Here is a 16,253-nt window from a genome sequence, read left to right on the forward strand (position 1 = left end):
AAAATAAACTCAAAATGGATTAAAGATCTAAACGTAAGACCAGATACTATAAAACTCCTAGAGGAGAACGTAGGCAAAACACTCTCCGACATACATCACAGCAGGATCCTCTATGACCTACCTCCCAGAATATTGGAAATAAAAGCAAAAATAAACAAATGGGACCTAATTAAACTTAAAAGCTTCTGAACAACAAAGGAAATTATAAGCAAGGTGAAAAGACAGCCTTCAGAATGGGAGAAAATAATAGCAAATGAAGCAACTGACAAACAACTAATTTCAAAAATATACAAGCAACTCCTACAGCTCAATTCCAGAAAAATAAATGACCCAATCAAAAAATGGGCCAAAGAACTAAACAGACATTTCTCCAAAGAAGACATACAGATGGCTAACAAACACATGAAAAGATGCTTAATATCACTCATTATCAGAGAAATGCAAATCAAAACCACTATGAGGTACCATTTCACGCCAGTCAGAATGGCTGCGATCCAAAAGTCTACAAGCAATAAATGCTAGAGAGGGTGTGGAGAAAAGGGAACCCTCTTACACTGTTGGTGGGAATGCAAACTAGTACAGCCACTATGGAGAACAGTGTGGAGATTCCTTAAAAAACTGGAAATAGAACTGCCTTATGATCCAGCAATCCCACTGCTGGGCATACACACTGAGGAAACCAGAAGGGAAAGAGACACGTGTACCCCAATGTTCATCGCAGCACTGTTTATAATAGCCAGGACATGGAAGCAACCTAGATGTCCATCAGCAGATGAATAGATAAAAAAGCTGTGGTACATATACACAACAGAGTATTACTCAGCCATTAAAAAGAATACATTTGAATCAGTTCTAATGAGGTGGATGAAACTGGAGCCTATTATACAGAGTGAAGTAAGCCAGAAGGAAAAACACCAATACAGTATACTAACACATATATATGGAATTTAGAAAGATGGTAACAATAACCCTGTGTACGAGACAGCAAAAGAGACAAAGATGTATAGAACAGTCTTTTGGACTCTGTGGGAGAGGGAGAAGGTGGGATGATTTGGGAGAATGGCATTGAAACATGTATAATATCATATATAAAACGAGTCGCCAGTCCAGGTTTGATGCACGATACTGGATGCTTGGGGCTGGTGCACTGGGATGACCCAGTGGGATGGTATGGGGAGGGAGGAGGGTTCAGAATGGGGAACAAATGTATACCTGTGGCGGATCCATTTTGATATATGGCAAAACCAATACAATATTGTAAAGTTAAAAAATAAAATTAAATTAAAAAAAATTCAACATTCAGAAAAACTAGGATCATGGCATCTGGTTCCATCACTTCATGGCAAATAGATGGAGAAACAATGGAAGCAGAGACAGACTTTATTTTCTTGGTGTCCAAAATCACTGTGGGCAGCCAATTAAAAGATGCTTGCTCCTTGGAAGGAAACCTATGACAAACCTAGACAGCATATTAAAAAGTAGAGACATGACTTTGCCGATACAGGTCCATACAGTCAAAGCTATGTGTTTTTTTCAGTAGTTATGTATGGATGAAAGAGTTGGATAATTAAAAAGGCTGAGCACAGAAGAATTGATGCTTTTGAACTGTGGTGTTGGAGAAGACTCTTCAAGAGTCCCTGGACAGCATGGAAGTCAAACCAGTCAATCCTAAAGGAAATCAACCCTTAATACTCAATGGAAGGACTGATGCTGAAGCTGAAGCTCCAATACTGTGGCCTCCTCATGTGAAGAGCTAACTCACTGGAAAAGACCCTGATAGAAGATAGAAGGCAGGAAGAGAAGGGGACGACAGAGGATGTGATGGCTGGATGGCATCACCAACTTGATGGACAAGAGTTTGAACAAATTCCAAGAGATGGTGAAGGATAGGGAAGCCTGGCGTGCTGCAGTCCCTGGGGTCACAAAGAGTCAGACATGACTGTGCGACTGAACAGCAACAATGATAGTAGATAAGATGAACTTCTTTCTGCAGTAATATCGAGAATAACTTCTTTTACCATAAGCAATGCAAAGAAAACATCATTTAATTGCCTGATTTTTGACCCTTGGACTTTAATAAGCCAGCAATAATAATTTCAGACTTTAATAAGCCAGGAACATCATACTGAGAAATATTTTCCAGTGGCAAAGCTCCATAATTTGGCAAATAGGAATACAGAGCAGTAATACAATGTCTACAGTGCATCACAGAACATTGTGTCCATGTGCCCTATTAGGAGTGAACACTAGTAATTTGAGTATGTTCCACCAAGGTTTTTCTACTGTAAAGCTACTTGTTGTGTAATTGATAAGTTGTTAGGGAAATAATTGGATGTTATGGAAATATTCTGTTTTTCTAACCTTTCACTCAATAGACTTAGCAATCCTGAATGATATTTTTTTTAATTTAATTTTATTTTTTGAATCAACTTTTGAAAGTTTTGCAGTGACAGTTTTGTAACTTTATTATTATTTCTATGTTTATTAGTTGGCATTCTGCTGTAAGGAAGACATTTCTTTTCCTCCTTTCATTGCTTTTTTACATGCAAACAGATTTTTACATTATTCAATGGACTACTGTTCATTACTGTCATCTTTATTTTGATGTTTGCATTATACATTTGGACAGGTACAGCTATTCAAAATGGCTTTTTCTTACTTTTGACATAACCCATTTTTTTTTTAAGGACTTTCTTCCTTTCTGGCATGTCCATACACATCTTGTACTTATCCTGTTTCAGCACTGGAATCAGTTATTTCCCCAGAGTCTAGCTCTTATTGGGAAATTGTATTTAGCAACCAAGATTTCTGAGCTAAAGTGTATTGTCCTTCAGTACTGGAGTAACTGCCTCTGGGCCACTTTAGAGGAAAGAACTAGGTAAAAGCATCGCACCACGCACCTGCAAACATACCAAATACAAATAGATGAATGTTGCATTTAAAATTAAACTATATATGACATTTATATAATTTCAATGTCTAAAATTTAAAATATAAACTCATAATGTCATAGTGATAGCTCCAATTTCAATCCAACATTATAGGATCCCTTCTTGCCTTCCTCACTTCATATTAGTATCTCCCTTCTTTTACTGTGTAAACTTTGTCTCCCAAGATCAATCTTCAATATATTCATATATTTTTCAACCTAATAACAACATATTTTCAGAATAGATGCCATTATACCAATGTGTGTATTATGTACACATACCACACTGCTAAAATCCAAATATACAGCCTAAGAATACATAGTCATGTTTCCAAAATTGCTTGTATTTGGTTTTCTCTTTGATCATATGATAGTCATTTGAAATACAGTGAGGGGGATCAAAATGTGCCACTATGGCATGCTCATTTTTTCGATTTAAGGTTACTTAAGCAGCCAATGGCACCCCACTCCAGTATTGTTGCCTGGAAAATCCCATGGACGGAGGAGCCTGGTGGGCTGCAGTCCATGGGGTTGCCAAGAGTCGGACACGACTGAGCAACTTCACTTTCACTTTTCACTTTCATGCATTGGAGAAGGAAATGGCAACCCACTCCAGTGTTCTTGCCTGGAGAATCCAAGGGACGGGGGAGCCTGGTGGGCTGCCGTCTATGGGGTCACACAGAGTCGGACATGACTGAAGCGACTTAGCTGCAGCAGCAGCAAGCAGCCAGTGCCGATACCCTGACCCTCCTTTGTCTCCCTGAAAGCAGGAAGTAAATCTTTGTTGTGAAGGTACCTTCCCTGTATTAGAAAGGTGGAAGGCATCCTTATCACCAGAGAGAAGGAATTCAAAACTGAGAAAGCTATAGAAACAAATCCTATTACTTCATTAACTTGTTACTCCAAGCCTAGAATTTTTGTTGTTTTTCCAAAACCCTCACAGATAATTGTCTAAAGGTATGAAAACTGCCTGCTTTGGTCACTTCTTTGAGTCTTACTTATATCTAAAATAAGACATAAATGAAGTGGTGACATTCAAATTTCTTGCAATCTGAAATGGAAGCCACCTCTCTATTTCTTCTCCTTCTCTTCCTTCTAATAACATTTAATTTCAAAATAGTAATACTTTATGCTCAAGAGTTCTTGTGTGTAAAAATTCTAAATATTAAAAATTACTCTGAAAGACATCTTGCTTTCTCTAGTTGGAGTAATTCAGCTATATGTGTTTTTAAATGCAGTTTCTGACATATTTTTGGTTTTAATATAAGATCTCATACTTTGCTTTCTATTGGTTCCATCAGTTATATCTTTTTACTATCTTATTTTTTCTCTGGTTTGACATTTTTTAAAAAAGCACTGTCACTTCCAAGTCCTACATGAGATAATACAAATATTTAGTTATCAAAGGATAATATTTGAATATCCTCTCTTCCAGGAGAAACAATGCTCTTTCCCAGCAGCTAAAACCACTTTAACCCTCCTAACATTGTTTATGTATTTTTTCAAATTCAGATTTGCTGAATATGATTCACTTGTAGTAGAAATCTTTCTGCTTAGCTGTATAATTCAATTACTTTGAGAACCATGTAGATCAATGGAAACTTTACCATGATTGAAATATGCAATGTTTCTATCGCTAGAAAAGTCTCCCTCAGTCCCCTTTAGATATTCCTTTCTCTCTGCTCCCAGTACCTTGCAACAACCTGGTTCTGTGTAAATACACATTCTTGTAAAATATAGCTGCAATTACAAACATGCAGATTTTTATGGCTGGCTTAGTTTTATGTTTTTAAATCCACCCTTGTTATTCTTTTTATGGTGACAGTAATACATTATGAATAAACTAACATCTCTATCCCCATTCCCTATTGGGTGTCTTTTCAGGTGATTCCAGTTTTACATAAGTATAAAGAAGGCTGTTAAGAACATTTGTGTATAGGTCTCTAAGTGACCACATGTGTTCTACCTTTGAATGAGAATGGTGACTTGTGTATGTTTAGCTTTATAAGAAATTGCCAAAGATCTTCCAAAGTCACTGTATTAGTCTGTGTTCTAATTATAAGTATGAACGTCAAACCCTCATCCTTTATCCTTCCAAACACTTCATTTTTCTTTTTTTGGTCTTTAGCCATCCTAGTAAATGTGTAGTGGTATCTCTTTTTAGTATAGATTTTTCTAATGAAAAATGGTAACAAATATTTATTTATTTCCCAGTTTTATCTCATCTTTGGTAAAGTATTTGTTCAAATATTTTGCATTTTTTAGTTGCCAATTTATTCTTATTACTGAGTATAAAAGTCCTTCATAAACTCTGAATATAAGTCCTTTAGAGATATGCATTTGCAATTATATGTCTCATGTATATAGCAATATGCTCCAATATCAGATGTGAGTTGAAGATTTATTATGTTATTTCAATATGAGCTTATTGAAGAGTCAAAATTTTTTGTTTCAAATGAAATATACACCTCTATTTCTCTGTAACTTACAATATATTTATTATGATAATATCCCACTCTGTTGATTATCATAGCTGCAGGGTAAATTTCAAACTCAATTACTGTGAGCCTTTTAACAGTTTTACTTCAAAACTTTGGTCCTTTGTTCTTTTGTGTACATTTTAAACTAGTTGACACAATCTATGAAAGTTCTGCTGGAATTTTACTGGGCTTATAATGAATTTTTAAATGAATTCTGGGAGAGCTGACATCCTGAGAGTATTAAATGGTTCAATTCAAGTATATTTATCCATTTATTTAGATAGTTTTTATCTTCTTTCATGGATGTTATACTTTTCAGCATGTAAATCTGAGACATATTTCAATTTCTCTAAAATTATTTCATGTCTTCAATGTTATTGAACACATAGGACTTACTTTACTCTCCATAAACAATTACTCAATTCCATTGTAACAAGAAATGAAAATGAGTTTTGTGTGCTGTTTTGTATAGTACAACTTTGCTAAACTGGACTTGTTTCTCCTGGTGTTCAAAAAAAAAAATTTACAGAATTGAAACAAATCTTATTTTCATCTTTATAGTAGACTTGAGGCTTCCCTGATGGCTCAGCGGGTAGAGAAGCACTTGCAGTGCCGTGTGCTGTAGTGCAGGAGACATAGGTTCAATCCCTAGGTCAGGAAGATTCCCTGGAGGAAGAAATGGAAACCCTCTGCAGTATTTTTGCCTGGATTCCATGGAGAGAGGAGCCTGGTAGGCTACAATCCAGAGGATCACAAAGAGCCAGATATGACTAAGTAACTAAGTACCCAGAGTAAACTCTCAACATTTACTTTGAATCAGTTTTTTGTAGTTAGGAAAGTCTATCTAGTAACACAGGGTTGGAGACACAAATTTTGTTCAGAGCAAAAGTAATGGTTTTGAGCTATTACAAACCAAGATTCAATATGTTGATATATGGGGTTATAGAATGGGGTTCTCTTAATTAAATTCTTTGGAGAATACAATCAATATTTACTAAAGGAGGCACCTAAAATTAAAATAGGTTCTGATTTGAATGTATCAGTTCAGTTCAGTTCAGTCGCTCAGTCGTGTCCGACTCTTTGCGACCCCATGAATCGCAGCACGCCAGGCCTCCCTGTCCATCACCAACTCCCGGAGTTCACCCAAACTCACATCCATCGAGTCGGTGATGCCATCCAGCCATCTCATCCTCTGTCATCCCCTTTTCCTTCTGCCCCCAATCCCTCCCAGCATCAGAGTCTTTTCCAATGAGTCAACTCTTTGCATGAGGTAATGTATATGTATATTCAAAAATGTATTTATTGTATACAATTAAAATTCAAAGGTAACTGCCACAATTATTTAGAACCTAAAACTACAAACTAATATTTTTAGGAAGGGAATTTTAATACTGACATTGTTTAGAACTGCCAACAAACGCTGTTAGTAAAAAGAACACCTCTAGTGATTTTAACACAGGCTTTAGATTTTAATATTTGTTTTAAAATTTAGATAACACAACCCTAATTGTTTGTATTCAGAGCAAATAATTTCTGTCTTATCAACCTTGATATCCCACACTCCCTGACCAAGTTTTATCCAGTACCAGGAATTTTTAATGTTTCTTAATTTCTTATTCAACCAGTGTTTATTAGCTAATCAGCTAATACGAATCCTTTGAGAGAACAGATTTTTAACTTCAGTTTTAATAAAGCAAATCTAGGAAATAACAACCAATACAAAATACGCATTCCATTCAAAGGATAGTAAGCATGTAATATTGTTTTGTAATTAAGTTTTAAAGATGACATTAGTTGAGGATATCTGTGCCTCAGAATTTTACATATGGAATTCTTTATGTCAATGAAAGAAATAAAAAGCCTTAAAAATTAAAAAGCATAATAATTTAAAGAAGCGGAAAGATATTCCATGCTTTTGAACTGAAAGAATGAATACTGTTAAGATGGCAATACTACCCAAAGCAATCTACAGATTTAATACAATCCCTATCAAGTTACCCACGGCATTTTTATATGGAACCATAAAGACCCAGTATTGCCAAAGCAAACCTGGGGCGGTGGGCCGGGAAGCAGGAGGCATAACTCTCTCAGAGTTCAGACAATCGTAGAAAGCTACAATAATTAAAACACTGTGGTACTGGTATAAAAACAGACATATGGAATAATGGAACAGGGTAGAGAGCCCAGAAATAAACCCATACACCTATGGTCAGTTAATGTTTCTCAAAGGAGGCAAGGGTGGGACGAATGGAGAAAAACAGTCTATTCAGCAAGCAGTGCTAGGAAAGCGGGAGAGCTGCACATAACTCAACGTTAGAACGCAAAGTGGCTTAAAGACACAAATACAAGACAAAACAGTATGGAAATCCTAGAAGAGAACATAGGCAAGACATTCTGACATAAAATGTGCCAATGTTTTCTTAGGTCAGTCTCCTAAGGCAATAGAGATAAAAACAAAACAAATGGGGTTTCAAAGAGTCGGACATGACTGAGTGGCTGAAAAAAAATCAACCTTAAAAAGCTTTTGCACAGCAAAAGAAATCATAAGAAAAATGAAAAGACAACCCATGGAATAGGAGACAATATCTGCAAATGACACAACAGACAAGTATTAAACAGCAAAATATACAAATAGCTCGTGTAATTCAACCCCAAAAAACTAACAACCTAATCAAAAAATGGGCAGAGATCTAGACATTTATCAAAGATGACACACAGATGACCATTAGGCACATGAAAAGATGTTCAATACAGGCAATCATTAGAGAAATGCAAATTAAAACTACACTGAGGTGCCATCTCACATTGATCAGGATGGCCATCATAAAAACCTCTACAAATAAATGCTAGAAAGGATATCCAGAAAAGGAAACTATTCTAGACTGTTGGTGGGAATGTAAGTTGGTGCAGTCACTTTAGAAAATATGGAGGTGCCTCAGAAAACTAAAAATAGAACTACCATATGATTCAGCAATCCCACTCCTGGGAATACACCCAGACAAAACTATAATTCAAAAAGATACATGCACTTCTATGTTCACAGCACCAATATTCACAATATCCAAGACATAGAAGCAATCTAAATGTTCATCAACAGATGAATGGATAAAGAAGATGTGATATAAATATTCAATGGAATGCTACTCAGCCATAAAAAAAAAAACAAAATATCGCCATCTGCAGCAACATGGAAGCAACTAGTGATTATCATACTAAGTGAAGTAAGTTAGAAAGAGAAAGACAAATACCACACGATATTACTTAAAGGTGAAATCTAAAAATAGGGAACAAATGAACCTATCCATGAATCAGAAACAGACTCACGAGAATGGACTTGTGGTTACCAAGGAGAGGGGTGGGAGGAGGATGGGCTGGGAGTTCAGGGTTAGTAAAGAAATTATACTTCAACTTAAGAAAAGATCCTGATTTGACTGCATAAAGAGAAGGGGGAAAATTATGATGTTTAGACTGTTAAACAAGTCAGTACCAATGAGATATTGATGATATTAAGGAATGACCGATTTTTAAAGTCTGATGATGATATTGAAAAAAGAATAATAGTTAAAAGTATATAATGGGTTATAGAAATCAATGTATGTGGTTGAAATAACATCAACTATAATTTCATGCTGTTTGGGACAATTTAAAACATTGAATTTCATCTTACTGTACTTGTCACAAATCCTGTATCAAAATACAAGTGATTGTTTATAAATATTATATATTTTATTTTATTTATAAAGATTAATTGGTTTTAAATTTGAATAAGTTACTTAGATCAGAAAGCATTAAATCTGTTTCAGAATAACATGTACACCCAATGCATTAAGATAATATAAGATGGGTGGCATATTTGTAGCCCATTGCGTTCTATTTATTAATAAATTAGGCACCAACCATCTACTTATTTTTCATAAAATGTGTTCATGAGAAGCACAGACACCACCCAAGTTAAATAAATCATATACTTCTTATCTTCCAAGAAAGCCAATATTCTCATATATAAATGACACTGCAAAATGCCCTGAGAGAACACAGTTCTTATATCACTATATCACAAAAAAAAAAAATTCAAGTTTAAATTTTAACAGTGTTAGGCCAGAAGCTGAAGTTTCTAGAAGATATATTCATAAAACTTTTACAATATTAGCACAGCTATGAACAATTATCTATAACACTACTTTTGTAATACCCAAAGTGCAGGAAGTGCAAACTCTGAACTCCATAAATCACATTAAATTATATAAATTGTGCATGCATTTGTGAATACTCATTTAGAAAGGTGAAACTCATCAGTAGTCTAATCAATATTTGTATTTTGATACCATGAAAACATTTTATACCATATATAACATTAAATAGTCTTATATGTAATATCTTACTCCTTATAACAAATAAGATGATTATTTTCACAATTCTAATTCTAAGTAGCTGGAACTTCTCAATATATTACCTGACTTATCTTTGTTTATTCTTTAAAATACATGTAAGAAAAACATGAACTTCCCTGGTGGCTCAGTGGTAAAGAATCCACCTGACAGTTCAGGGGACATGGGTTTGATCCCTGGGTTGGGAAGATACCCTGGAGAAAGAAATAGCAACCCACTCCAGTATTCTTGCCTGGGAAATCTCATGGACAGATGAGCCTGGCAGGCTACAGTCCATGGGATCACGAAACAGTCAGACATGACTTAGAGATTAAACAACACCAACAATGAGAATTATATGACCTTTTAGGCCATTCATTTCCTAGTCACCTAAATTTAAATTGCAGTTACATCATTTGAGTCACTTAGATTTTATGTGAAAAACTAGCTTGCATAACTATATGATTTATAGGCGTCACATGAAATATTGAAATATTTAACATTCACAATGACAATTCTGAACTAATTTATTGATACAGCAAAATACTTAACTTTGCTTCAGAGTCACAAGAAACAAGTCACAACTAACAATTTTTTAGTAAATCTAAATAGATCAAAATCTATAGTGAGTTTTAAATTGTGGTGCTAAATCTAAACATTTTAAAAAGTCCATCATTTTCAAAATTGACTTCACAGAGAGACCGATTGGACACTAAGTTTATTCAGAAGGTCACAGGTAATGCTGGAGTTTCCCAGTTGGCTCAGTGGTAAAGAATCCACCTGCCAAGCAGGAGCTGCAGGAAACATGGGTTCAATCCCTGGGTAGGGAAGATCCCATGAAGGAGGAAATGGCAACCCATTCCTGTATTCTTGCCCAGGGAAATCCCATGAACAGAAGAGCCTGGTGGGTTACAGTCTGTGGGTGGTAAAAAGCTGAAAGTGACTGAGTACACACAGGGAATATTGGAAAAATTTAACTATTTGCTTAGAAGCAAATTTTACCATTATGACTTAACTCACCTGTTATTTCACAGCCTGTGTTATACAAAAAAAAAAATATAGAATCACAAAAATAAAAACACATGTATATGGCAAGTACCTACCTTCATGGATCAAAGCCTTGTTTGGCCAGGAACTTGCATAATTCAATGAAGCTATGAGCATTGCTGTGCAGGGCAACCCAAGATGGATGGGCCACAGTGGAGAGTTCTGACAGAACGTGTTCCATTGAAGAAGGGAATGGCAAACCACTCTCATATTCTTGCCTTGAGAATCCCATGAACAGTGTGAAAAGGCAAAAAAGATACAACATCAGGAGATGAGCCACCACAGGTCGGAAGGGGTCCAAGATGCTACTAGGGAAGAGCAGAGGGCAATTACTAATAGCTGGAGAAACAATGAAGTGGCTGAGCTGAAGCAGAGATGATGCTCTGTTGTGGTTGTAATCTGGTGATAAAAGTGAAGTCTAAAGCTGTAAAGAACAATATTGCATAGGAACCTGGAATGTTAGGTCCATGAATCAAGGTAAATTAGACACAGTAAGGCATGAGATGGCAAGAGTGAATAATGACATCTTAGCAATCGGTGAACTAATATGAACTAGAATGGGTGAATTTAATTTGGATAACCACCATGTCTACTACCGTGGGCAAGAATTTTTTGGAAGAAATGGAGTATCCTTCATAATCAACAAGAGTGTGAAATGCAGTACTTGAGTGCAATCTCAAAAATGACAGAATGATCTCGGTTAGTTGGCAAGGTAATCATCACAGTAATCCAAGTATATGCCCCAACCACTGATGCTGAAGAAGCTGAAGTTGACCAGTTCTATGAAGAATTACAAGCCCTTCTAGAAATAACACTAAAAAAGATTTACTTTTCATCACAGGGAATTAGAATGCACAAGTAGGAAGTCAGGAGATACCTGGGGTAGCAGGCAAGTTTGGCCATAGAGTACAAAATGAAGCAGGGCAAAGGCTAACAGTTTTGTCAAGAGAACACACTGGTCATAGCAGACACCTTTTTCCAACAAAACAAGAGAAGGCTCTACACACGGACATCACCAAATGGTTAATATCAAAATCAGATTGATTATTTCTTTGCAGCTGAAGATGGAGAAGCTGCATACAGTCAGCAAAAACAAGACTGTGAGCTGACTGTGATTCAGATCATCAGTTCCTTAGTGTAAAATTCAGGCTTAAAGAAAGTAGGGAAAACCACTAGACCATTCAGGTATGACCTAAATCAAATCCCTTTTGATTATACAGAGGAGGTGACAAATAGATTCAAGGGATTAGATCTGACAGAGTGCCTGAAGAACTATGGACAGAAGATTCTAACATTGCACAGAAAGCAGTGACCAAAACCATTCCAAAGAAAAAGAAATGCAGCAAGGCAAAGTGGTTGTCTGAGGAGTCCTTATAAATAGCTGAGAAAAGAAGAAAAGTCAAAGGCAAATGAGAAAGGGAAAGATATACCCAACAGAATGCAGAGGATAGCAAGGAGAGAGGCCTTCTTCAATGAATAAAGAAAAGAAATAGAGAATGACAATAGAATGGGGTAGATGAGAGATCTCAAGAAAACTGGACATATCCAGGGAACACTTCATGCAAGGATGGGCACAATAAAGGACATAAATGGCAAGGTCCTAACAGAGGCAGAAGAGATTAAGAAAAGTTGGCAAGAATGCACAGAACTATACAGAAAAGATCTTATTGACTCAGAGAAGTTGGAGTCACTCACCTAGAGCCAAGGGTGAAGTCAAGTGGGCCTTAGGAAGCATTACTACAAACAAAGCTAGTGGAGGTGATGGGATTGCAGTTGAGCTATTTCAAATCCTAAAAGATGATACTATTAAAGTGCTGTACTCAATGCTAGCAAATTTGGAAACCTCAACAGTGGTCACAGGAATGGAAAATGTCAGTTTTTACTCCAATCCCAAAGAAGGGCAGTGCCAAAAAATGTTCAAACTTTTGCACAACTGCACTCATTTCACATGCTAGCAAGGTAATGCTCAAAATCCTCCAAGTAAGTCTTCAGCAGTATATGAACCAAAAAAGTTCAGATGTACAGATAGAGGAACCAGAGATCAAATTGGTAACATTCATTCATCATAGAGAAAGCAACAGAATTCCAGAAAAACATCTACTTCTGATTCATTAACTAAGCAAAAACTTCTAACCGTGTGGATCACAACAAACTGTGGAAAATTCTTAGATGGAAATTCCGAACCACCTTACCTGTCTCGTGAGAAACCTGTATTGGGTCAAGAACGAACAATGAAAACCTAACATAGAGCGACTGACTAGTTCAAAATGACAAGGCCGTATATCTTCACCCTGCTTATTTAACTTCTATACAGAGTACATCATGCAAAATGCTGGGCTGGTGAAGCACAAGCTGGAATCAAGATTGCTGGGAGAAATATCAATAACCTCAGATATGCAGATGACATCCCCCTCATGGCAGAAAGTGAAGAGGAACTAAAGAGTCTCTTGATGAGGGTCAAAGAGCAAAGTGGAAAAGTTGGCTTGAAAGTCAACATTTGAAAAACTAAAATCATGGCATCTGGTCCCATCACTTCATGACAAATAGAATGAAAAAAGTGGAAGCAGTGACAGATTTTCTTTTCTTGGACTCCAAAATCACTGTGGATGCTGACTGCAGCCACGAAATTAAAAGAAGCTTGCTCCTTGGAAGAAGAGCTATGACAAACCTAGACAGCATATTAAAAAGCAAAGACATTATTTTGCCAACAAAGATCCATATAGTCAAAGCTATGGTTTTTCCACTAGTCATGTACGGATGTGAGAGTTGGACCATAAAGAAGGCTGGGTGCCAAAGCATTGATGCTTTTGAACTGTGGTGCTAGAGAAGAGTTGAGAGTTTTCTGGACTGCAAGGAAATCAAACCAGTCACTCATAAATGAAATCAATCCTGAATACTCATTCATGACTGATGATGAAGCTTAAGCTCCAATATTTCAGCTACCTGATGCAAAGAGCCAACTCATTGGACAAGACCCTGATGCTGGGAAAGAATGAAGGCAAATGAGAAGAAAGTGGCAGAGGATGAGATGTTTGGATAGCATCACCAACTCAGTGGATGTGAATTTGATCAAAATATAGGAGATAGTGAAGGACAGGGAAGCCTGGTGTGCTGCAGTACAAGGGGTCGCAAAGAGTTGACTATTTTACCAAAATATAATAGGGAAACAGCATATGATCAAACATTTTCAGTTCAAGGTGAGATTTTAACAGGGAATAGATTTTCCTCATGCCTGTGAAATAGGAGACCTTTATGGTAAATGGTACCCTAAAGATGCTACTGCTTTCAAGTCATGGAAGGAGCACCGCCAATGACGGACATGGTTCCAAGTGAAAAGCATGTAGTTACAAATGTGACTCTGCAGAATTCTTAGGGCACTTTTTTTTCAACTAGAAGATTAATTATGTCTTAGTGGGAAATAAGTCAGAAAGAGAAAAATATTGTGTATTCATGCAGGTATATATGGAATCTCAAAAGACAGTGCTGATAAACCTATCTTCAGCGCAGCAATGGAGATGCAGACACAGAGAAGAGACTTGTGCACAAAGCTGGCAAAGGAGAGGGTGGGGCAAACAGAGAGTGGCACTGAAACATCCACTTCACAATGTGTAAAACAGACAGCTAGTGGGAACTTGCTGAGTAACACAGAGACCTCAACCCGGTACTCTGCGATAACCTGAGGGGTGGGCTTCGGTGGGAGGGAGCGGACATATTTATACTTATGATTCACATTGTTGTATGGCAGAAACAATGCAACACTGTAAAGCAGTTATCCTCCAATTAAAAGTAAATTTTAAAAAATGTCTTAACAGTATCATATGGTGATGACGGTAACATCAGCTATAATATAATGCTTAGTACAATATACCAAAGGACAATACATGACTATGAGTGACTGGCTAAAATACATGATAGTAGCAAATAAAATTTTCCAGGAATAAATTATTTCATAATATATATGTAAAAGATAATACCTATGGCCATTTAATCCATTAAGAGATTTTAATTAATACTAGATGAACACTGAAAATATTATATGGACTGATAGTTATCAGAAATATATAATTAATGTTATTTTTATGTATATTTCTTAAATATTAGTAAATATGCATGATTGCACTCATGAATGAAGTTTTTTTTTTTAAAGAGCAGCAGATGCTTACAATGGAAAAGGTTAAATTTTACATTGGTTTTGATAGATTGTTTGATGTTTAATTATGATTTGCAACAGAAAAAAGACAGCATATATTAATACTGAAGTTTCAACTTGCTGATTTTGCCAGAAATTTGGTCACAATTTTATGCTACTAAATCCAATATTACTTCTATAGCTAAATAGTTTTTAAATGAAATTATCATTGTTTTCACTAATAATTAACTTTTCATTACAGAATTATCTTTGAAGACTAAAGCTTTCATTCTTTCATTTAACTATCATGTTTTACTTCCTTTAGAAATCTATTGATCTAATCTAGTTTAAGACTGTACGCTCAAACAAATGGAAGAAAACAAAATGAAATACAGATGACTTTAATGTACACCTAGAACAATGAATAGCACAGGCACAGAGATGTAAATGAAGTATTAAATCCTGAATTACAGCTAGTTTACACTTTTCCAGAACAGAAGACAATTACTTCTGAGTCTGGTATCATTTTTCATGTTTCTCTGTTAATACAGAAATGTGAGAGACTTTACAAATTCAAATTGTAAAAGGTGCCAATAAAGTAGAACCATTTCAGTCAAAGGTAATTGATTTTTTTTTCAAATGCTTGTTTCTTAACTGTGAAGCTTTCTCTGAGTTAATGTGTTGTATAAAGAATCTACTTACAGAATCTTAAACCAGATTGATGGTATAATCATGGAAGATGTATTGAAAACACTTTTCTTGCACTATTCTTTTAAGCTCAAAATTTCCAAATGTTTCTGAAACACAGGTATGCCTCCCCACTTCTCCTTGCCCCTCAGGATCCTCAATCTCTCACCATATTTCTTGGCAATGATGATAGATGTGTATTAGAATGAACTGAGAGTTTGGACATAAGACACTGGAATGAGTTCTCAATGAGGATAAAGTTTTGTTTGGAAATTAGGTAGGATTCCTCTGTAATTACTATTATAGTATTAGGAAATGTCACTCAAATAGAATCCTTTTTATTTATAAAATAAAGTCAAAGCACTATATGGTAGATTCCCCTGTAACAAAAGTCTGTGATTCAAGGAATAATTTATATTATTTTTTGAATTGTCAATAACCTTACAATTTATGAAAGTGAAAGTGTTAGTCACTCAGTCATGTCTGACTCTTTGCAACTTAATGGACTGTAGCCGATCAGGCTCCACTGTCCATGAGATTGTCCAGGCAAGAATACTAGAGTGGGTTGCCATCCCTTTCTCCAGGGGATGTTCCCAACCCAGGGATCAAACCCA

Source organism: Bison bison, unplaced genomic scaffold, assembly GCF_000754665.1.
Source record: "Bison bison bison isolate TAMUID 2011002044 unplaced genomic scaffold, Bison_UMD1.0 scf7180017864514, whole genome shotgun sequence".
Taxonomy (NCBI): Eukaryota; Metazoa; Chordata; class Mammalia; order Artiodactyla; family Bovidae; genus Bison; species Bison bison.